The sequence below is a fragment of the Cibotium barometz genome, chromosome 17, assembly GCF_041138505.1.
Source record: "Cibotium barometz isolate CiBa-2024 chromosome 17, ASM4113850v1, whole genome shotgun sequence".
Lineage (NCBI taxonomy): Eukaryota > Viridiplantae > Streptophyta > Polypodiopsida > Cyatheales > Cibotiaceae > Cibotium > Cibotium barometz.
The window spans coordinates 14,102,759-14,126,230 of NC_141062.1; the positions used below are offsets into that span (position 1 = coordinate 14,102,759).

The window sequence follows — 23,472 nt, forward strand, 5'->3', positions numbered from 1 at the left end:
GCTCCCGCCCCTCCCTGCTCGCGTTGCCTGCACACCTGCGCCCTTCGCCTCCCTGCCTGCTCGTCCCCTCGCCTCCCCTCGTTCCTCGCGCCTCCCCTTGCCCCCCCCCGCCTGCCTTCGCTGCTGCCCCCCCTCCCTCGCTGCATTGCCCGCCACCCCTCCTTTTGCCCCCCCCGCCTGCCTTTGCTGCTGCGCCCCCTCCCTAGCTGCACTGCCCGCCGCCCTTCCTCACATTCGCGCCCCCCCCCCTTCTTTCGCGCCCTCCTCCCCTCTGCAGCGCCCCGTCCCCCCCCTCCTCCAGCTCGCTCTCCACCCCTCCCCTCTTGCGCGTAGCTCTCTCCCCCCCCCCCCCCCCCCCCCCCGCCCCCCCCGGGCTTCTCCTTCGCCTTTTCACCCCCCCCCCCCCCCCCCTTTCTTGCTTCCGCCCCCAGGGGGTTTGTTTTCCCTTTTTTCTCCGTCTACCGCCTCTCTGTGTGCAGCTCGATTCTTGCAGGATCTCCGCTTTCGCCTCGCCTTCGCCGTAGCTTCAGACTCTGATGGAGGCTCCTCCCGCCCCGCCTCAGAGGGACTCATCCGCAGCCCCCTCGCCCGCCCCTGAGGACACCCCCATCAGGCTTTCTCTTTCGCCAGAAGAGGAAGCGAGCCTCACCGCAGAGGTGGAACGCCTCCAGGCTCATTCCACCATCTGCCGTATAGTCGGCACTCGCGCCAGCAGAGGGGAGATCCGGGATCTTCTCCAGGCCCGCCTTCTTGCAGATGTGGGCAAGATCCTGGACGTTCAGCTACTGGGCCGTGGACATTACCAGATCGAGTTCGAGGCCGCCCAGAGCGTGGCCAAGGTCCTTGCCATGAGTCCCCTTGACATCAGGGGTGCTCGGGCTTTCTTCAGACCTTGGCAGCATGGATTTGACCCAGCAGCGGCGGAGCAGGGAGAGCGCCTTTTCCATGTTACAGTTTGCTTCCCTGGACTCCGCCGGGAGTATCTTCCGCTCCTCTCTAGGCTAGGAGCATTGGTGGGCTCGGTACTAGAGACTGGCCCCTCAGCAGCTTCAGTGGTGGCCAGAGCAGCTGGGCTACCTTCGGTCAGAGTGTTGGTGTCTGACATCTCCTCCCTTCCTAAGGTCATTCAGCTACCTAGGATAGGGGGGGGATGGATAGATCAGAGAGTGGAGTTCTCGGGGCTCCCGAACCAGTGCTTCATTTGCAGGCAGGTCGGTCATCTGGCCAAGGCCTGCCCTCGCAGGAGACCCCGACCCTCACCACAGCAGCAGGCCACTGATGGCCCGCCCACAGATGCGGCTCGGCAGGCCGCCTCCGGGACACCTGCTCAGGCCACAGAGACCTCGGAGTGGCAGCCTGGACAGAGGCGCCGCCGAGGGAGACAGCCACAGCAGCACGCCCAGAGACCGCTGCAGCAGCAGCCACAGTCTCAGCCTCACTGGGTTCCCGTGAGGAACAGCTTTGCTCCCCTCCAGGAGGAGACCCCCGCGGCGACGACTGAGGACCAGGAGATGCCAGCACTCCCTCCTTCTCCCCCCCCACCCCCGTCCCCTCCCACCGCCTCACTTCCACCTTCGCCTCCTCCCGTCCCCGCTCCGGTCTCGGCAGCGGCTCCCTCTCCACCCCCCTCGCCCCCCCTCCTCCCCCTCCGCCCGCCTCACCTTCCCGAGAGGCCCTGGCAGTCCCCTGGCGTTCACCTGCAGTCCGGAGGGTGCTGAGCACCGACCTCGCTCGAGCACCACAGAGGAGACCTACCATGCCGATTCGGGCTTCACGGATTTCATCTATCCGCAGTCGGCTGAGTCGCCTCGGCATTAGACAGCGCTCGGAGGCTTTTGATTACGCCTTCACACGGCTTTTTGGAGCAGAGGGCCCCCATGAGCCAGCACCCATCCGAGTTCATGTAGTGATACCTCCGGCCCGCGGGGAGGAGGCAATAGCGTCAGCGGTGGCCTTCTCGTTCCCTCTATGTGGCCCTTGCGATCGGGAGTGGACTCTAGAGCTTGCTCTCAGCACTTTGAAGACTCAGGCGGTTGAGTTTTCTCATCATATGAGCGATCTGGAGGTGACAGATGTGATAGGCCGACTATGGGAGTTGGCTCATTTTTTCTTGGATCCCGGGAGTGTGGATACCTCAGGGATTCGTCACTTGGTCGTTCGCATAGTGGCAGACTTAGCACGCGACCCTGGATATGTATGTATACACGAGGTTGCTCTGTCAGAGCGGGGGGCAGTCGCCATGGGCCACAGCCACACTGGCGCTTGATCCGTGATTCTTGCAGTACACCGGGTGGGCAGATTCGTAGCCGCTCGGATGGGGACTACTCTCCATCCAAGCTGCTTGCGAAGGCCCACCGTACGGCTGAGACATCATCCACCTCAACAAGGCATCCATGAGGATCATCTCATGGAATGTACAGGGCCTTGGCGGAGCACATTTTATACGCTATCGTGGTTGCTTGAGGCAGGAGCTTCAAAGATGCCTGGTTGGTGGCAGCATTGATATTTTGATGATGCAGGAGCACCACTTGGGTGAGAGCAGTATCCGGATATATGGTTCGGTGATGCCTGGTAGATGGGACACCTTTTGGTCTGCAGGTTTTGGTCCTTTGGGTGGACAGGGAGGAGTATGCATGGTCATTACAGATGTATGGCGGCAGGCCATTGTGGATCGAGGGATCATTGTGCCTGGTAGAGCACAGTATGTCGTTCTGAGGATGCATGATGAGCTATTGGGCGTGCTCAACGTCTATGCGCCCAATCATGCTAGTGCCAGAGCAGAGTTCTGGACCCAGGTTACGGATGCATTGCCAGAGGCCGCACATTGGTGTGTCGGGGGAGACTTCAACATGCTTGAGGACCCGGCCGATAGGGTGGGAGGCAATCATGTTACAGTGCACGGCACGGAGCTTGCAGCTTGGGACCGGTTTTGCATGTCACTGAGGATCACTGATGCATGGCAGCATGGGGCCTTCTCCCGTTCTCAGGACAGTCTTAGTTTCTCTCGGTCGGATCGCCGGCAGGGAGGGACTAATCTATCACGGATTGATCGCTTTTATGTGGGCGACTGGTTAGGTGAGCGAGGGGGCTCCGTCGGCATTCTCGCTGGCACCTCATTTTCAGATCATGCGCCAGTTATCTTGACATTGGAGGAGAGGACACGGGAGCCCAGCTTGCAGTTGAGGATCCCAGAGAGGGTACTTACAGATCCTAGTCTTGCTGAGGACATTGAAAGGATCTGGCATGATAGTCAGTGCTCTGACCAGGATGCAGCACGCCAGTGTGCCCAGGGACTCATCAAGCTTAGCTCTTTTCTGCACGCTGCAGCTTTGACACGGCTAGGAGAGATTCGCGAGCGGGAGGATCGGCTGAGACGCAGCCTTGCTTCGCTACAGCGCCTTCAGGAGCAGTAGCCTGCATGTGAGTGGGTGGCGTCCCAGCTGAGCCAGGCACGACACGAGGTTAGAGAGGCAGAGGAGCAGAGACATGAGTTTCACTATCGTCGTCAGGCCTCTCAGTGGACGCAGCTTGGTGATAGAGTGACTGGAGAGTTTTTTGAGATCACTGGACCCCGCCATGCTCGAGCAGGAGTCCATCAACTTGGTAGACCGGATGGATCGGTAGCTACTGAGCCCGGGGAGATCAGAGCAATTGCCACTGCATTCTATAGAGACCTGCTTTTAGCGGAGCCAGCCACTGAGGATCGAGATGCTTGCAGACAGACTATGTGGGCCCATGTGCAGAGGAGGGTCACAGATCGTATGCGTACAGTTCTAGGTGCGCCTCTGTCAAAGATTGAGCTTGCCGAGGCCTTGAGGGTCCTGCCGCGACATAGCTGCCCAGGGGAGGACGGACTGACGCCGGCCTTTTTTATGCGCTATTGGGACCTTTTGGGGCCAGGCCTCCGCAGGGGCTTTCAGTATGTTTTGGACACTGGGGTGATGCCACAGAGCTTTTCAGAGGGCTTGATCTATCTTATCCCCAAGGGGGAGGGAGTATCAGATGATATTCGGCATTGGAGGCCTATTACGATCCTCAATACTGTCTACAAGGTCTTAGCAAAGGCCTTGAGTTTGAGAATCCAGCCCTTCCTGGGGGAGTTGATTCATGCTACTCAGACAGGATTCGTCAAGGAGCGCAGTATCCTTGACAACATCTTTACTTTCTGGGAGGCGACGGCCCGAGCTAGATTTCTTGGCGAAGACTTGGTCGTGATGCCTCTCGATTTTGAGAAGGCATACGATAGAGTTGATTGGGGTTTCTTAGAGGGCACTATGCTTCGCCTGGGCTTTGAGCCAGGATGGATCAGAGGGGTGGCGGCTCTGTATTCCACAGCTCGTAGCCAGGTGTTGATTGCAGGAGGACGGGGGCCGAGTTTTGAGCTGACCAGATCAGTCCGTCAGGGGTGTCCCCTCGTCCCTTTTCTTTTTCTCTTCTTTGCGGAGGCTATGAGCATGTATTTGACGGCAGAGGAGGTTGGTTTGAGAGGACTCCAGCTCCCAGTCCGGGGGGAGGACCTGCTCGATGCTGAGTTTGCACACGACACGGGCTTATTTTTGCATGGCCAAGAGGCCAATCTTCTTCGGGCAGAGCAGTCGCTCCAGGTTTTTAGTGCAGCTTCGGGAGCATTGATCAGTTGGCGCACGACAGTGGCCTTTTGGATCAGTAGTGCTTTCACTCCGGCATGGAGCCCGGACCCCGGTTTTAGATGGATTCCTCCTGGCACAACAGTGCGGTATTTGGGATGCCAGATTGGACTAGATTTGTCACCTGAGCTGCAGATTGCCCCGCTTCTTCTGAGCATTCGGAAGAAGCTTTTGTATTGGAGTACAACTCGACTATCCTTGGCTGGGAGGGTGGTGGTGGCAAAATCAGGTGCTGTTAGCGACCATGTGGTACATTACGTCTTGCTGGATCTTCTCGAGCTCTTGCATCAGCCAGGTACAGAGGCTGATCAGGAACTTTCTTTGGTCTGGGCGGGACGGTCAACCAGCCCGGGCAAAGGTTGCATGGGCAGTTATTACACTTCCGCTGGCTCAGGGAGGCTTGGGCATTATAGATCCAGTCGATCAGAGTAGAGCCTTATTGGGGAAGCTTATTGTTCGGGGGCTGCTTCCAGGCGCTGAGCCTTGGAAAGAGCTCCTCTTGCAGCGGCTGCAGGCTCGGGCGCCCCCAGCAGGGGGCACTTGGGCACCAGAGATTCGCTGGATCTTCATAGAGATGAGGAGGACAGGCCTCAGTAGAGGATGGGAGGACAGATTTGCTTTGAGCATCCTGAGAGCTTGGGAGCTGCTGAGACCGGGACTCTCTCAGCGACCTCCTTCTTGTGTTGAGGAGCGGGCCAGACAGCCGCTCATCTGGAGCCCAGCGGTTCGCACAGAGCAGGGTCATATGCTGGGTTCTCGGCCTCGTCTAGCCTGGGGACCTTTAGCGGCAGGCCCAACACGTAGTTTTGGAGACTGGCAGGCCTTCTGCAGTCTCCCAGAGGAGATCCAGGTGGAGAGGCTGGGTCACTTCAGAGGGGGGTTGATTATGAGGGATGATATTCAGGAGGCACTCACAGAGGAGTGGTTCACGCCTCTCGAGCCAGTGGCCTCACGGTGGATGGGAGCCTTTACACAGTTGGAGATCCTGATTGCTGTCAGAGCTTGCACTGAGGATGGCAGATGCCTCTACTATGAGATTCAGGATGAGGGCAGACTTCAGAGAGTGGAGGTGGAGTCGCCTTTGGTTGCAGAGTGCACCTTTCAGAGGATACGGGTAGTGGCCGCCGCTTCTCGGAAGTGGCATATTGACCCCGGATTGGCGCATATGGGCATATGCAGCGCGCCCCTTGGCCCGGCTACAGTGGGACCCCGGGGAGTACGAGTGGCATGATCCTTATGCATCCCTTGAGGCCACAGAGATCACCTTTTTTCAGTATACTGTTCGGCTGGGGCGGCATATTTTGACGGCGAGGAGGACGGTCTCTCCAGCTGCAGCGGGGCATTGGCCGCTACAGGGACTCTCACAGGAGTTCCTGGAGGATTTTTGGGCTCGGCTCTGGGCTAGTCGACAGGCCCGCAGGATCTCGACTTTCCAGTGGCTGGTCGCCCACACAGGGGCTCAGCAGTTGGCACTTGGCTTGTTTACAGCGGTCTTCCGGCGGCCTGCATCCGATGCGGCCACCCTATGGAGACACAGAGACATTGCCTTTGGGATTGCCCTCAGGCACAGCAGATTTGGTTGCGGATGCTGCATATTTTGGCTCCCCTCTCTCCAAAGGGTATGTTTACGTGGGGTGCCGCTGCTTGGTCGACTTCGTCAGGGCTTGCTATGGGCTATGAGATGGAGCAGGACAGTCAGGCCATCAGATTCATTAGGGGCCAGCCTCGCCTGGTTCCGGCACCGGATTTCTCGTCCGCCAGCTGGACACAGGAGAGGGATTTACGATGGGAACTCCTCAGCAACCTCACCATCTGGTTCACTTGGAGGGCCCGGTGCTTTACGGCCTTTGAGGGGAGACTGGAGCCACCAGCAGAGACTGTACGGGGGATTTGGCAGGAGTTGATCCACACCCTGCGAGGACAGTATGACCGCATCCGGGGCGGTGGCGTTGTGGCCCCTTCTACACCTTACACACGGGATCCCCCCGTTGGCATTACAGGCCACCTGTTTGGCTTTCCTCCCCCCCTATTGTATGATTTAGCCTCTCAGTCCTTTGTACTGATGCTTGTATTTTGCAGCACCTAGGGAGAGTCTCCCGGGCTGCCTTGCTGTATTCACTGCTCTGTTTCTCTTATGAGCAAGAGAGATCTTTTGTAGCCCTACGGGCGTTTTTTATATAACTAATGAAAGGATCTTTTCTCGGAAAAAAAAAAAACAAAAACAAAAACCATTCACATGTAACAAGTGAAAAATAGTACAGATAGTATGCATGCCATACACATCACTAGACCAGGAATGGGCTTTGTTCCCTTGCAATGACCGTACTGGGCAAGGACACTGCACTAGCATCACATCCTGAGAAACAGGCTGCAGACACATATGTCTTCCACAGGTCATTCCCTGTCTGTACTGCGGCCAGGCAACTGAGCTGCTTTGGAAGGAACAAGCATGTCCGAAATCTCATCCCGTCACATAATACAAGACAATAAAGCCCATCTGCAGCTAATGGACGACAGCAGTACAAACCCGTTTTTGGGGTTCAGCACATGTTGATTGGTTCTTAACTGCCTGCCTGTCAAGATAATTGCCATACGACATTCAAGGAGGAAAATTCAAAATGCAATGGACAGGCATCGGTGCCATTCTTGGGGGAGGAGATTCAAATTCAAATTGCAAAGCTGGGCAGCGCCGCAGCAGGCACCACATCCAGCATCCAATATCAGGTTTTGGACTTGGTTGTCTCACATTTTCGTTGCAAATAAGTATGTCTTCCGTCAAGCCCCACCAACCCTGTGAATTATGATAAACCATACCTTCTTCAAGTCTTTACTGGTGTCCTGTGTGTGTGCATAAACTACCGGCTAGGGTTTCCATGAAGCGGCCTGAAAACAGCAGGGACTAGCAAAATCAGAAAAGGCAGGGCAGCAAAATAGTCCACAAGGCTTGTGCACAGCTTCTGGCATTTGCCTGACTCCGAAACAGCCCAAAGTCAGCTTGTGCATGTCCCAACGACATCCCAACACAACCCTACAATCAGCTTACATTTATTAGATTTCTTGGTACAATTGTATGGACAGCAGCACGTTTAGTCTTCACCAGTGTGCACCACATAAATGCCATGGTCTTCAAGTTCCCATCTTTTATGTACATTTCCTTTTGTGCCATGATAGATTTGCCTTGTATATGAAGCACCTCAGCTTCTTCACTTCTTTCCACACCCTTAAAGCCTCAAGTCTTCTTATGTATGGGCTGATTTTCAGAATTGGATTTGCTGTTCAGGGGACAGCAGAACCAATTGGCTGATTTTCAGCCTTAGCTGCCCAGTTGAACACCCTTTCTGTATTGTCAGCTCCATCCATAAACTCTTGTAGTTTCAACCCACACTTCAGTTGCTTTTGTACTTGATTGCTCTAACCACCAGTGGATTAGAGCATCATCACCCGCCACAAGAGATGACTGCCCCGCCACTTTAGTTTCTCTCTTACAGCACCCCATGAGAGAGATCCTGAGATAAGCAGATTACACCAGCCTTATGCTAGTTGTAGATATTATACACTTTTGTTGTACCTCAGTAGGAGTATTTTCCTTTCATAGCTGTTTAGGACTGTTTTAGGACTTTTTTAGTCCTTTTTGTCTTACTTTTGATGAGACACCATCAGCTGTGTACTATGTTTTGGTCTCATAAGCCACTTTGGCCTTTCGTAGATGTTAATATATCTTTCTTTCTTTCTCTCTCTTTTCTTTTTTCTTTTTTCGTAATAAAAGATATATTACCAAAAATTACTTTACAAATGGCCACATGGCCGCCATGAGATGTACTTCACTAATTGCTCCGAACCACAAGTGTAGCTCGGAGTACCCTCTTCCAATATATAGCCGTGTTATTCTCCACCAAATGAGATAACCACAAGGAAGAGACTTGCCACAATAGTAGCCCTTTTAACAATCTATGTGAGTTGTAATACCCACTTTGCATCAAATATGAAGGCATTCCTACTAAACTAGATATGCCACAAACCTGTCCATCTGAAAAAATGAAAGAAAACTGAATGTTCTGGGTTATCTTGCCAAAAATCCAATCTTTAACCTTTACGGGCCTATCTATCAATGGAATCCATACGCGAGAAAGAAAATCCCACACCTTCTTTGCCACAGGACATGAAATGAAAAGATGCAGGCATGTTTCCAGGCGTGTAGTACAAAACACATAATTACCAAAAGCAATCTACCGCTTTCGCAACTAGTCCTCCAATGGTAGGCCTACAACTAGCATGCGCCATAGGAACACCTTTCCTTGATATGGAATCTTAGACCACCAACCCTATAAGATTATTTCCTTCCACCTAGCCCTACTTTTCCTGATCTTCCATACCCTATTCATAGAAGCAAAGAAACGCATTTCTTTCGAAAAGAAACATACGGGACGTTTCTTACAATATGAAACATTTCTTTAATAAAAAACGTGAGGTAAGGGTTTTTTTTTTTTTTGGAACTTTAGCCGTTTTGGGTCTATTGTTTCACTTTCATCACATTCATCAGTCGTGGAGCTTGCATCTGCCACCATCGTTCTCCTTGCGAAGGGCATGCTTCCGCCTCCCCCTTTTTCTTTCGCTAGGTCGTGGAAATTGGCAAAGGCAGTATAATGATACACGTGGATGCTTTTATTGTGGTGGTAAGCCTGGACATGTGCAGGTAGATTGTTATAAGAAGTAGGCTCACATGCAAAATGGGAAATTGTAGCAAAACAACTATGCATCCTCGAGCATAAACAATGAGGATAATGAAAGGTTGTTTGTTATGCAGCATGTCGTTAATGCCATGTCTGAAAATGTTGAAGCAGCACATAAAGATGATGTATGGTACGTTGATTCAGGTGCTTCGAACCACATGACAAGTCATGGGGAGTGGTTCAAAGAGATGAAAAACCTTGAAAGACCAGGTTTTGTGGAAACAGGGGATGACACTGCTCATCCAATTGCCCATGTTGGAGATGTGCCATTGTCTATGCAGGATGGCAAAGTGAAGTACCTTGCAGATGTACTTCATGTTCCGAACATAACAAAGAATCTGGTTTTAGTTAGCCAGATGATTGAGCAGGGTTTGCAGGTTTGGTTTAACCCTGATGGTTGTTATGTTGAAGACTTTAAAGACAAGTGCAGGTTGGTTGCAAAAGGCAACAGAGTGGGCAGAATGTTTACATTGAATGTAAACATGCCTAAAGTGAGTGCTGCGATGTTTGCAAATGGTTTAGGAATTGTTGCAGACACAGACATTTGGCATAAAAGAATTGGACATGTGAATGTGTAGAGAATGAAGTCTGTGCAGATTAAAGGAATTGTGACAGGGCTGCCAAAGTTTAAAGTTGAAGGTATGCAGAAAATATATGAAGCATGCCAATTTGGAAAGCAAACAAAGCATGTATTTCCACGTGACAGAAATGTGAGCAGAAATGCACTAGATGTTGTGCATTCGGATGTATGGGGTCCTACGAAGACCATATCTATGGGAGGCTGCAGGTATTATGTGACATTTATTGATGACCACACAAGGAAAGTGTGGGTATACTTCATGAAGGAGAAGAGTAAGGTGTTCACTTATTTTCAGAATTTCAGAGTTATGGTTAAAAAGCAAACAAGGAAACATGTAAAGTGCCTAAGGTCAGATGGAGGGGGAGAGTACTTCTCCAATGAGTTCTCTGAATTTTTGCAGAAGAATGGTATTCAGAGACAGTTTACATACAGATACACTCCGCAACAAAATGGAGTTGTTGTGAGCGGAAAAACAAGCACATTGCTGAGATTGCGCAAGCATTGATGGGAGAGAAGAATATGCCGCATAGCTATTGGGCTGAGGCTGTTTCTACAGCAGTTTACATCATGAGCAGGACTCCAACTGCGGCCATACATGATGTAACTCCAAAGGAGAGGTTTACTCTGGCAGAAAACCTGATTTGTCTCATCTGAAAGTCTTTGGATGCATTGCATATGTGCATGTGCCAGATGAGCTGAGAACTAAGCTGGATCCAAAAGCTGAAAAATGTGTGTTTATTGGGTATTCCCTTGAGCAAAAGGGATACAGGTGTTATAACCCTGCTACATGTGAGTTGAGGGTAAGCAGGGATATTGTTTTTTATGAGATGATCAGCTGTCTGGTATACTGCTGAAAAAGAAGCTGTTGGGGCTGATGTGAGTGGAAATGTGGTTGCACAGAATGCAAGTCAGCAATCACAGCCTTTGAGTGGACTAGGAGAGTCCTCATCTAGTGGTTCAGTTGATAGACCATGGAGTGGCAGGCTGCGTCATAATACCAGTCCTGCAAATGTGATTAGTACATCACATAAAGGCAACAAAGAGAAAGTGTACTATCGCCATTGTAACTCAAGTTATTAATCAAAGCTACTTGACCTCAATCTCTATCGCCCTCTCTCTCTTCTCGCTCTCTTTGTCTGCTTCCGCTATTGTGCAACTCTAACACCTATTAGCCTTCTCATTGATCCAGCGCTTATCTTCCACCATCATATGGTACACTTGATTTATTGTATGCTGGACAATGTCCTGAGGCTTTCTAAATGCCCAATCTAACCAAGGTTACTGATCCTCCAACTGAGGAATATCACCAAACGGTGTAAGGCCTGCCCTCACCTTATCCCATAACTATACATATCCACGTGGAACCCAAAAATATTAACAGATTTTACAAAAAGACAATAAGCAGCCTCTACATGGCAACAAAGCATCCATAATTCTCACTAGTCCCAATCAAGCCATTCTATTGAATTTTGGCCGCTCAACAAGTTTATTAGGCCACTCTACAAGTTGTGAAGTAGCCAACACCTCACCTACCATAGAACTCAACTACAACCGCTGATCTGAAGGCTTCCATTTAGTGTGTCTCCTTCCATGAGATCATCAAATGAGAAAGGAGAGGTGAAGCCACCACTCGAACTTGTTGGGAACCATTCACTACATCCCATCCTACTCTTGATCTCTAGATCTTTAGATCTTTTCACTTTTTCTGTTACACACCACGAACATTTGTACTTCATCCGACCAAATTATTGTAACTTTTGGTCTCATAGGTCATTTTGGCCTTTCGAAGACGTTAATATAGATTTCATTTCATTCTCTGTGTGTGTGTGTGTGTGTGTGTGTGTGTGTGTGTGGAGGGCAGGCAAGGATATGACACGAGAGCGGCCCCTCATCATTAGATTCCCTGATGCCACCAACAGGCCTTCTTAGACAGGCGGGCTGCCCTCAAGGGCACACATGTGTACATGGGAGATGATCTCACCCCAACACAGGTCGCACACCAGCGTGAGGCAATGGTGACAGTTCATGAGGCCCATAGAGCAAGCAAGTGGGCTATCTACAAAGATGGTAGGGTCATTATCACTAAGTGCCGTCCCAAATAGGGACGCGGGGTCTATGAGACCAAACACCTGAGGTTGGCAGTATGGAACTGCAATGGCATGCTGTGGTCGAATCCAGGAGGCTTGAGCGAGATTCTCATAGGCAAGGATGTCATTTTTTATACCGAGACTCATCAGAGTCCTGAGAGGGGCTTACCATACATAGCCAGGTATGAGTGGGAGTCCGCTATTCGAGGTGAGGCCCACACATCAGGAGGAGTACGTGGCTTTGGAGGGGTAGCTATCCTTTTTAGATCCCATCTTCAACAGATTCTCAACATTTTCGGAAGGACAAGGATGCACGGTATCTTTGGGTGCGGCTACAGCTTAGCAATAAGAGTCATCCACATTGTTGTGTGTTATTGTGCACCCCCTTACGCCACACAGCATGGCCAATCACCGTACTTACCATTATATGGAGATATTATGGAGTTGTCACAATTGGGGGAAGTCCTCCCGCTCGGGGATTTCAACGCCAAGACAGGAAGTCAGCAAGTCCCACTACTCGATTTGGATGACCCTATCCAACTATAGGAGTTGCACATCACTAACATAGGGCTACAGAGATCATCACACGACCGTGAGGAGGTCACGGTGTATAGGAGATATTTCTTAGAGCTGGGAGCTGCACATGGTCTCGTTATCTATAACGGGATGTCTCGATGGCTCTCCTCCGACGCCCTCACCTCCTTCCCTCACACAAGAGGTACTAGCACAGTGGACTACCTTATGGGATCTCTGGCTTTAGCACACCTCCCCCCCGACTTCTCCATTCCGCCACCCCCCTTTGAGGCTAACCATGCCTACCTCTCTTTCACTCTTACCTGCACACCACCTGCCCTCCGCCACCACCCCCCATCTCACATTACACTCAGGTCCTTTTTGATCACGAGCTTGACCTTGTTTACTCCAACCACATCTACCGCCAACTCCAAGATGTGGAACCTATTGTCACCCTATCCACCCTCACATCACAGCTCACCACCATACTCCACTCAGCCGCCACCGCTTCTTTCATCTACACACGGCAGTCTACCGCCAAGCCACCTTGCGGTTCCATGCCCCACAACTATTGATATGATGACAAATGTCGGGCCACACGCTCCCATCTTGAGCATGAGGTACGGATTGGGAAAATTACGAAGTGTCAAGCGCAACAGATTTCTCAACGGCTCACCCAACGCAAGAAATGGCAGTTCCATGCTCGGAAAGAGAATGAGTTATACCGACTTTTCTTAGGGCCGAACTGCAAAGAGGCCTGGAGGAAACTCCGAGAGCATCGTCGTCCCACACCTATCACCTGCCCCCCAGACACATGGCACTCCTATGCACGCTCCATCTATCATATCCCCCATCAGCCACCCCTAGCCACACCATCAAATCCCCGTCCCACCACCTCCACCTTCTTCACAAAGGCCATGGTCCTCAAGGCCATTCGTAGACTACGCAATGGCCGAGCCCAGGATCATGAGGGACTCACTGTCGAGTACATCTCACATGCCGATGATACCCTGGTGCCGCTATTACCCTATATGTTCAATTGGGCCCTTTGTGAAGGATTTCCACCCTCTCGGTCAACCAACACCATCACCCCCATCGTCAAACCCGGAGATCCACTTGATCGTAATAATTACAGGACGATCATGATTGGCCACACATTGGCCAAACTCCATGGATCAGTGCTAGAGGCAGAGCTTAGTTCATTTACAGAGAGCTAGGGATGCAAAGCCTCAGGACAGGCTGGCTTTCAGAGGAGCTACTCTACCCTTGATGTCACCAATTGGCCGACCATTTGGTCCATCTCCAGTTTTTGCGTCTCGTTCACTTGAGGCCAGGCCGGTGTCTCATGTGAAGAGGCCAGTATTTTGCTGACGTGGACGGGAGCCAGACTGCTGCCACCCGTGTGTTAGCAGGATGGTGTCGTATGGACGGGAGCTAGACTGGTGCCACCCGTGTATGACTTGGACTGTGTTCGACCCATGGGATTGTCACGCCATGGAAGAGCCAGTATTCGTGCCGTGTTTTACCTATGGGGCTGTCACACCATAGGGGGACTCGTGCCTGGAACTGTGTCTTACCTATGGGACTGTCACTCCATAGGAAGACCAGCTTTTTATGTTTTTATGTCGTGCCAGTTTTGTGCCGACAGATATTTTGTACTTGTTCCATGAACGGGAGATATGTCCATGTTATTATTTGCACATGCACACATGATTTGCATGTTTGAAACTGTTTTCGCATGACATGTATTTTTGTGTTTGCCTGCTTGACGTGTTACTTACTGAGCGGGGACGCCTGCCAGTGAGTCGTGAAGTCTGTTCTGTATTCTGACGAGTTTTAGTGCATGTGAACAGGTGGTAAGTATTTGGTACATGTTGTTTTTAATATTTTATTTCTAACCTTTAGTTTTATAAGGTTTAAGTGTTCACATTCACTTAAATGTGGGCACCACTTTGGGCACCCACTTGGGGGCCACGGTGGGGAGCCCCACTTAAGTGAATGTGGGGGTGGGCATGGTTACCTACCACATTCCCTTGGAATTGGCCACCCACATGCAAGCGTGGGGGGGCCAGCCAAATCAAAGTGTTAAACTACCTCTCCAAACCTTAATAAAAGGAAACGGCAACCACCTTGGAGATTCACGAGTTTTTGGCGCCTCCATCACCCTGCGCTCCAACGCTTGCTGACGGACGAGTAAGATCAAAAGGCAGCTGTGCTCTGCCGGCGCAAGCTCTTGATTGGCGCCTCCTTCTCTACCGTTGCTGGCGACTCTATAGGCTGCTGGAGGCTACGCTGGTCCTTCAAACGGGCGCTGTATTCTTTGCACCTCAGGCTGCGCAAGCTGCAGCCAGGCGCTTACCATCCATCAGCCGGCTACACCAATTGACGGTTGTGGTGGCTGTGCGCCTGTTTTCCAGCCAGGCGCCTATACCATTCATCAACCGGCTACACCAATTGACGGCTGTGGTGGCTGTGCGCCTGTTTTCCAGCCAGGCGAAGTGCTCTATCTTCAAGCGCCTATTCTACGCCTAGCTGCAGCAGCAGCTGGCTGTAAACTCATCGTCAGCAGGGTGTGGGCGTATGCTTATCTCCAACAACAGTGCTACTGTAGCTAGGTGGCCGACAGCTGTACTTTATAAACAAGCGGCCACATCTCCATCCGCTATAAGCTGCTCATCCTTGCCTCAGGCGGCTGTACCTTTCATGTGCACCTACTGTTCCTCTTGTTGATGGTTGGGCTCCTATAGCCAGAAGGCTATACTTTACTCCGGGCGGCTATTTCTCTCGATGTGCTGCTGCATCATGGAGTTTCTCTCAAGTAACTGCGTACTGACACCATAAATCTTGGTTTTCCATCCGCCATCCACAAGTAAGTGAATTTTCGGATTTAAGTAAAGTATTTTTTTGTGTTAAATCTGATAAGGGATTCCCGACTCCCTATACGGCCAACACCCGTTCGGTGCCGGGTTGTCCAAGCTCTATTGGCGAACCTCGGTCCAAAGGTGCTGAGATCCGGAGAGCCAGGCGTTATTCCATTTCATTTCATTTCAATTTCAAGTTGTTTAAAACGAACCCGTTCCGGCCCCAGTGCTGGTGTCCATCTGTCCATTTCATTTCATTTCAATTTCAAGTTGTATTAAGTTGTCCATTTCAAATTTGTGGTTTTAAAGTTGTGCTATTAAGCGTGTGGGTGTCCAACGGAGTCTTTCCCACTTGACGGGATCGGTTTCATTGGTATCAGAGCACGGTTGTTTCCCTCTTCCTAGTGGGGAAACGAACCTGTGTACTGGACATCCTGCTTTTAGCAAACTTAAAACACAATGGACAGCCAAGGCAACCCTTTGGAAGTGCCTAATTCGAGGGGTCCATCTAGTGCCTCTCGTGGGTCTGATGCCCTGCGAGGAAGACACAAGCCCCTTGAAAGGGTTATTGATAGTGAATCAAAGGGTCAACTGTCTCCAGGAAAGACAGTTATGCTTGAACAAGAGCCTGATGCTATGAGGGCTGAAATGGAACATATGAGAAAACTTTTGCAGGCTCAAGAGCAAGAGTTAAAGTTTTTGCATGAAGATCCCCATCTGCAAAGTGCTATTGAAGCCAGGAAGGCTGATGCAATGGTAGATGTAACTTTTGAATCAATGGCACGGGAAGTGGGCAAGAAACCAAGGGAGTTGGCACTTGCCTACCTTCTCCGCAAAGGTGATATTAAAGAGGGGGATGACGGAGAGCTGAAATTCAGAAATCCACCTCGTTTGAAGCATGGAGATCCCGCATCTCAAAGGCTGAAATCTTTTATGCAAAAGGAAGAGGTGACAGTAACCTCTCGACATGCATCTTCTCCACGAGGCACTAAGCCTGACAGATATATGTATGCCAGTGCTCATGGAGGGCAAGAAAGTCACATGCATGCAAGACATGTATCTCATGGTGACAGGTCTGCTTCCAAAAAAATTTTGCCTTCTGAGTTGTCTCATGGAGAGACAATGCCATATGCAGGTAAGTCACATGCATCTGAGTTTCGAGTTCATGAAGCACATGGCAACGTGCCTCATGAAACTTCTATGACGGCCCATGGAGCCCATGCAGATAGGGCTACCCCGTTGGATAAGGGGAAAAGAAAAAGAGAAGACCATGAGCCTCATGCTAGGAAGCTCAAGGAATTCAAAGCAGGTGACAAATCTGTCAAATTTGATGTCTTTCATGGTGAACATGATGCTTCTAAGGTGTTAGCATTTGTGGCACAGTTCGACATTGCTTTTAGCGATGAGGACTTTACAGAAAAGTCAAAGGTACGCCATGCTAGCATGTTTTTGAAAGGGACTGCTGCTCATTGGTGGATCACTGAAAAGATCACCAAGGATCCCATCTCCACTTGGAAGGAATTCAAAGACAGATTCTATGCTCAGTTTTTGCCACCAAATGCGGAGCAAACTCTCACTCAAAAGTGGGACAGGTTGGAACAAAAAGATAATGAAAGTGTGCAACAGTATGTTAACAAATTCTGGAAAGTGTTGCTGGAAGTGACTCCCTTTATGCAAATCACTGAGGATGACAGAAAGAGGAAGCTTCGTTCTGGACTGCAACCAGCATATCGATCGGGCATTGAATTGCACCCGAAACATACTTTGCAACAACTCACAGCTTCTGCTCTTGCTACGGAGCAATTGGTGCTCAAGATTAAGCAGGATCAAGGAGGTTCTAAGGGGAAAGACAAGGCTGTCCCAAATCTGCAAAAAGGTGGACAGCCACCTAAAAAGAACTTCCGGGAGCCCTACAGAGGTGGTAAAGCTGAAAATAACACATCTAAAGATCAGGGCCCAAGGAAGAACAAATTCGGCTTAACCCCGGAGCAAAGACAGCAATATGCCAAGGATGAAAAATGCTTTTCTTGTGGTAGCAAAGACCACATGTTTCGACAATGCCCAGATCGCAAACCAAAGCACGAGGACAAGCAGACCAAGGCTAATGTACATGCAGTTCCTGATGTGCAAGGAAATACAAGTCATGATGCAAAAGAGCGAATGGTTTGCAAGGCTTGGGGGCAAATCAAGGATCAGCCCGCACTATTCATGTTTGATGATTGTGCAACTGACAACTTTATCTCTATGCAAATGGCAGTTGCATTGGGTATTGAGGTTGAGAACATGGGACCTCAGATTGAAGCCGAAGCTGCATTTATCGGTAAAGAGGTGCAGGTTACCCCATTGATAGGGAAGTTACGCATCCATATCCAGGGCTACCTTGATAATGAACATTTCCTAGTTGCTCCACTGAATGGATGTGATGTATTGTTGGGCAAGCCGTGGCACCATAGGCTTGAGCCCCGCAAAGACTACAAGTCCAATATGATCTCTTTTATGCATAAAGGCCGCATGCATTTTATTGATGCTGGCAAAGAAGGGGATTCCATCCCACTTGTATCACACATCCAAATTAATAAAGCAATGAAAAAGAGTCTTTCTGCGTACTTGGTTTTTGTGCGTGATAGTCTTGTGCCAAATCATCATAATGTGGATGCTATGTCTAATGATAGGCCGAATTTTCTTAATGCATTCAACGACTGTTTTGCTGACTCGTTGCCAGGTGAATTACCTCCCCAAAGGCCCGAAGATCACCGCATAGATCTTGTGCCAGGTAGTTCTCCACCTAACAAACCCGCATACCGAGTGAGTGCTGCACAACAAGAAGAAATCATGAAGCAAGTAAATGAGCTTTTAGAGAAAGGTTTGGTTCAGCCCAGTTCCTCACCTTACTTCTCTCCTGTGCTTCTTGTTCAAAAGAAGGACGGATCATTCCGTATGTGTGTGGACTATAGAGCTTTGAACAAGCTTACCATCAAGAACAGATTCCCAATTCCGCGAATTGATGATATCTTGGATAAGCTTGATGGTTCGGCTTGCTTTAGCAGACTTGATTTTGAAGAGTGGTTATCACCAGATACGCATGGTGCCACAAGATGTCCATAAGACTACATTCAGGACAGCCTTCGGATTATATGAATTTTTGGTAATGCCTTTTGGTCTCACCAATGCTCCTGCTACTTTTAATCGAATGATGGATAGGATATTCCGACCCCATCGCAGGTTCACGGGAGTATTCTTTGATGATATCTTGGTTTTCTCCAAGAATAAGCAGGAACACAGAACTCATTTGGTCACAGTGTTCGAAGAGTTGCGGAAGCACAAAGTTTTCGTAAATGCCAAGAAAAGTGAGTTTTTCCTTTCAGAGATTCATTATCTGGGACATATTGTATCCAAGGATGGAGTTACAATGGATCCTGCAAAGATAGAGACCATTCGGAATTGGCCCGAATTGCACAACGTACATCAAGTACATAGTTTTCTGGGATTATGTTCGTACTATAGGCGTTTCATAAGGCATTTTGCTATGATTGCCACTCCTCTACATGATCTCACGAAGAAGAAAACTGCTTTCAAATGGACTTCAAAGGAACAGGATGCTTTCTTGCAGCTCAAGGATGCTATTATATGTGGCCCAGTTTTGATTGTTCCTGACTTGCACAAGTCATTCGTGGTTGAATGTGATGCTTGTGGTGATTGCATAGGAGCTGTCCTAAATCAAGAAGGGCATGCAGTTGCATACGAGAGCCATCGTTTGCATGATGCTGAGCTTCATATGGATATCTATGAGAAAGAGCTCTTGGCTGTAATTCACGCCTTAAAGATTTGGAAACATTACCTTCTTGGGACTGAATTTGTAGTCAAGACAAATCATCAAAGCTTGAGATACTTTTTATCTCAAACCAAGCTTTCAAAGAAGCAGATGCGAATGGCAAACTTTCTTTCAATGTTTCATTTTCAGATTGTGCATACTCCAGGAAAGAAAAATGTGGTGGCCAATGCACTATCTAGGAGGCCTTATGTTGCTGCAGTCTCAGTGGCCTCTCATGGAGACCTATCTGCTACGAGAGATTTGTACCATTTGGATGCTGATTTTTGCCATATATGGACTGATTTGATGGCTGGTCATTCACATGCCTCTTATGTTATCAACGAGGGTTATCTTATGAAGGATAATTGCCTATGTGTGGTGAAGGATTTGCGTCCTAAGGTTATGGATGAATGTCACGCTCCACCTTATGCTGGTCATAGAGGTATTATGCCTACTACTCGCATGATTCAGAGGTATTTCTTTTGGCCGAGCATGCGAAAAGACATTGAGGCTTATGTGCGTGCGTGTATTACTTGCCAAAAGGTGAAATTTGACAGGCAAAAACCTCCAGGTTTGCTTCAGCCATTGCCTATTCCCTCGCAACCTTGGGAAACTATTACGATGGATTTTATGATGGATTTGCCTAGATCCCAGCATGGGAATGATGCTATTTGGACTATTGTGGACAGGTTTAGCAAGCAAGCTCATTTCTTGCCCGTCAAGAAAACCATTAAAGCTGATCATATGGTAAAGCTTTTTCTTGCTAATATTTTCAAGCATCATGGTATGCCTAAATCCATTGTTGGGGATAGGATCCCAAGACTACAAGCCTCTTTTGGAGGGCTTTATTTGATAATATGGATACTAAACTTGAGTTTTCATCAGCTTATCATCCCCAAACGGATGGCCAAAGTGAAGCTGCAAATTCAGCCGTGTTGGATTTATTGAAGTGTTATGTGGCAGATCAAAAGAGTGCATGGGAGAAGTATCTTCCACTTGTTGAGTTTGCCTACAACAATACGATCCATGCTTCCACGGGAAAGGCTCCGTTTGAGATTATCTATGGCAGAGTGGTATTGCCACCCATCCTTCGTACTAAGGATGAGATTTTTGCAGCTGATGCATATGTTCGTGACTTGGATGTTGCCTTTGGTCAGGTGCGGACAGCCATTGCAAGATCTCAGGATAAGCATAAAATGGCTGCTGACAAGCACAGAAGGGACATGGAAGTCAAAGAAGGTGATTCGGTTTTGCTGAAATTTGAGAAGGCTCGGCTTCGGAAGAGGCCAGGACGAGAAGGATCATATCCTAAGCTTTCTCCTCGCTATTATGGACCCTTCAAGGTGATTGTCAAATCCCCACGGATCCCCTCGTGATCGATCTTGGTTCGAAACTCGAATCCTGCAAACAAACAAACAACAAACAACAAAGGGGGTGCAGGCCTGACTCACCTCCCAACCATGACAGCCGTGGGCAAGCCCACAGTCTTGGCTGTCCCCACCGAGCCACGAGCTGAGCTAACTAGGATGACGTACCGACCAATCTCCTCCTCGCGACGTCCCATACCGCCACGAAGCTGCCCTCGCGAGCCTCGAGATTGCTGCCGACCTCGGCTGCACAAAGCAGGTGCACGTCTGCACTAGATCCAGGCTCCAAGACCATAGAGCTCTCACAAACTCGCGAGACTCTCTATATCCAATAACTAACCTTGGCCACCCTTTTATAGGCTCTTGGCCGGTCATCAGGCGTCCACACTTGGCCGCCCGCCCGTCCATACTTGGGTGTCCGCCCGTTAGTATATCCCTAACTCAGCTCGTCAATCAGCCTGCCTAGTTCCAAGCTTCCCCAAGCCTCGAAACTAGTGCATGCGTATAGCACACGGTAGATACACAATGTGCACATGACATACTCCCCTTCCTCTAGGAGCTCACTCCTAAGCTCACTAAAAAGCCAGGGTAATCTCTCTGAAGAGTAGTCAATGTCTCCCATGTAGCGTCCTCCTCAACACGATCCTTCCACTTGATCTTATATTCCGTGATAAGCGTTGGTTCGAAACTCGAATCTTGCAAACAAACAAACAAACAAGCAAGCAAGGGGGTGCAGGCCTGACTCACCTCCCAACCATGACAGCCGTGGGCAAGCCCACAGTCTTGGCTGTCCCCACCGAGCCACGAGCTGAGCTAACTAGGATGACGTACCGACCAATCTCCTCCTCGCGACGTCCCATACCGCCACGAAGCTGCCCTCGCGGGCCTCAAGATTGCTGCCGGCCTCGGCTGCACAAAGCAGGTGCACGTCTGCACTAGATCCAGGCTCCAAGACCATAGAGCTCTCACAAACTCGCGAGACTCTCTATATCCAATAACTAACCTTGGCCACCCTTTTATAGGCTCTTGGCCGGTCATCGGGCGTCCACACTTGGCCGCCCGCCCGTCCATACTTGGGTGTCCGCCCGTTAGTATATCCCTAACTCAGCTCGTCAATCAGCCTGCCTAGTTCCAAGCTTCCCCAAGCCTCGAAACTAGTCTTGCATGCGTATAGCACACGGTAGATACACACTGTGCACATGACAGTGATTCACAAGATCAATGAAGTGTCATACAGGCTTAGTCACTGGAAGATTCACAATGCTTTTCATGTGAGTCTATTTCGGAAATATGTGGAGCCAGATCCTGATGAGCCTGTCACAGAAGATCCGCCACAGATTGAAGAGCTTGAGGAGATTCTCCAGCCAGAACAGATTGTATTTCACAAGGAGAGAAAGCTACCTGCAGGAAAGCTTTCCAGGAGATACCTTGTGAAGTTTAAGAATTATTTGCCTATTGATGCCAAGTGGGTAAATGAGGATTATTTTGTTGATTACCCACGATGTCACCAATTGGCCGACCATTTGGTCCATCTCCAGTTTTTGCGTTTCGTTCACTTGAGGCCAGGCCGGTGTCTCATGTGAAGAGGCCAGTATTTTGCTGACATGGACGGGAGCCAGATTGGTGCCACCCGTGTATGACCTGGACTGTGTTCGACCCATGGGATTGTCACGCCATGGAAGAGCCAGTATTCGTGCCGTGTTTTGCCTATGGGACTGTCACACCATAGGGAGACTCGTGCCTGGAACTGTGTCTTACCTATGGGACTGTCACTCCATAGGAAGACCAGCTTTTTATGTTTTTATGTCGTGCCAGTTTTGTGCCGACAGATATTTTGTACTTGTTCCATGAACGGGAGATATGTCCATGTTACTATTTGCACATGCACACATGATTTGCATGTTTGAAACTGTTTTTGCATGACATGTATTTTTGTGTTTGCCTGCTTGACGTGTTACTTAGTGAGCGGGGACGCCTGCCAGTGAGTCGTGAAGTCTGTTCTGTATTCTAACGAGTTTTAGTGCATGTGAACAGGTGGTAAGTATTTGGTACATGTTGTTTTTAATATTTTATTTCTAACCTTTAGTTTTATAAGGTTAAGTGTTCACATTCACTTAAATGTGGGCACCACTTTGGGCACCCACTTGGGGGCCACGGTGGGGAGCCCCACTTAAGTGAATGTGGGGGTGGGCATGGTTACCTACCACATTCCCTTGGAACTGGCCACCCACATGCAAGCGTGGGGGGACCAGCCAAATCAAAGTGTTAAACTACCTCTCCAAACCTTAATAAAAGGAAACAGCGACCACCTTGGAGATTCACGAGTTTTTGGCGCCTCCATCACCCTGCGCTCCAACGCTTGCTGACGGATGAGTAAGATCAAAAGGCGGCTGTGCTCTGCCAGCGCAAGCTCTTGATTGGCGCCTCCTTCTCTACCGTTGCTGGCGACTCTACAGGCTGCTGGAGGCTACGCTGGTCCTTCAAACGGGCGCTGTATTCTTTGCACCTCAGGCTGCGCAGGCTGCAGCCAGGCACTTACCATCCATCAGCCGGCTACACCAACTGACAGCTGTGGTGGTTGGGCTCCTATAGCCAGAAGGCTATACTTTACTCCGGGCGGCTATTTCTCTCGATGTGCTGCTGCATCGTGGAGTTTCTCTCAAGTAACTGCGTACTGACACCATAAATCTTGGTTTTCCATCCCCCATCCACAAGTAAGTGAATTTTCGGATTTAAGTAAAGTATTTTTTTGTGTTAAATCTAATAAGGGATTCCCGACTCCCTATACGGCCAACACCCGTTCGGTGCCGGGTTGTCCAAGCTCTATTGGCGAACCTCGGTCCAAAGGTGCTGAGATCGGGAGAGCTAGGCGTTAGT

The 23,472-nt window shown here is 49.7% G+C and overlaps 1 protein-coding gene across 1 annotated transcript in view; it reads right to left on the reverse strand.

The window, feature by feature from the left end:
- Positions 1-23,472, reverse strand: part of LOC147629710 (uncharacterized) — a 149,198-nt gene that overhangs the window by 121,546 nt on the left and 4,180 nt on the right. The window lies entirely within an intron of this gene.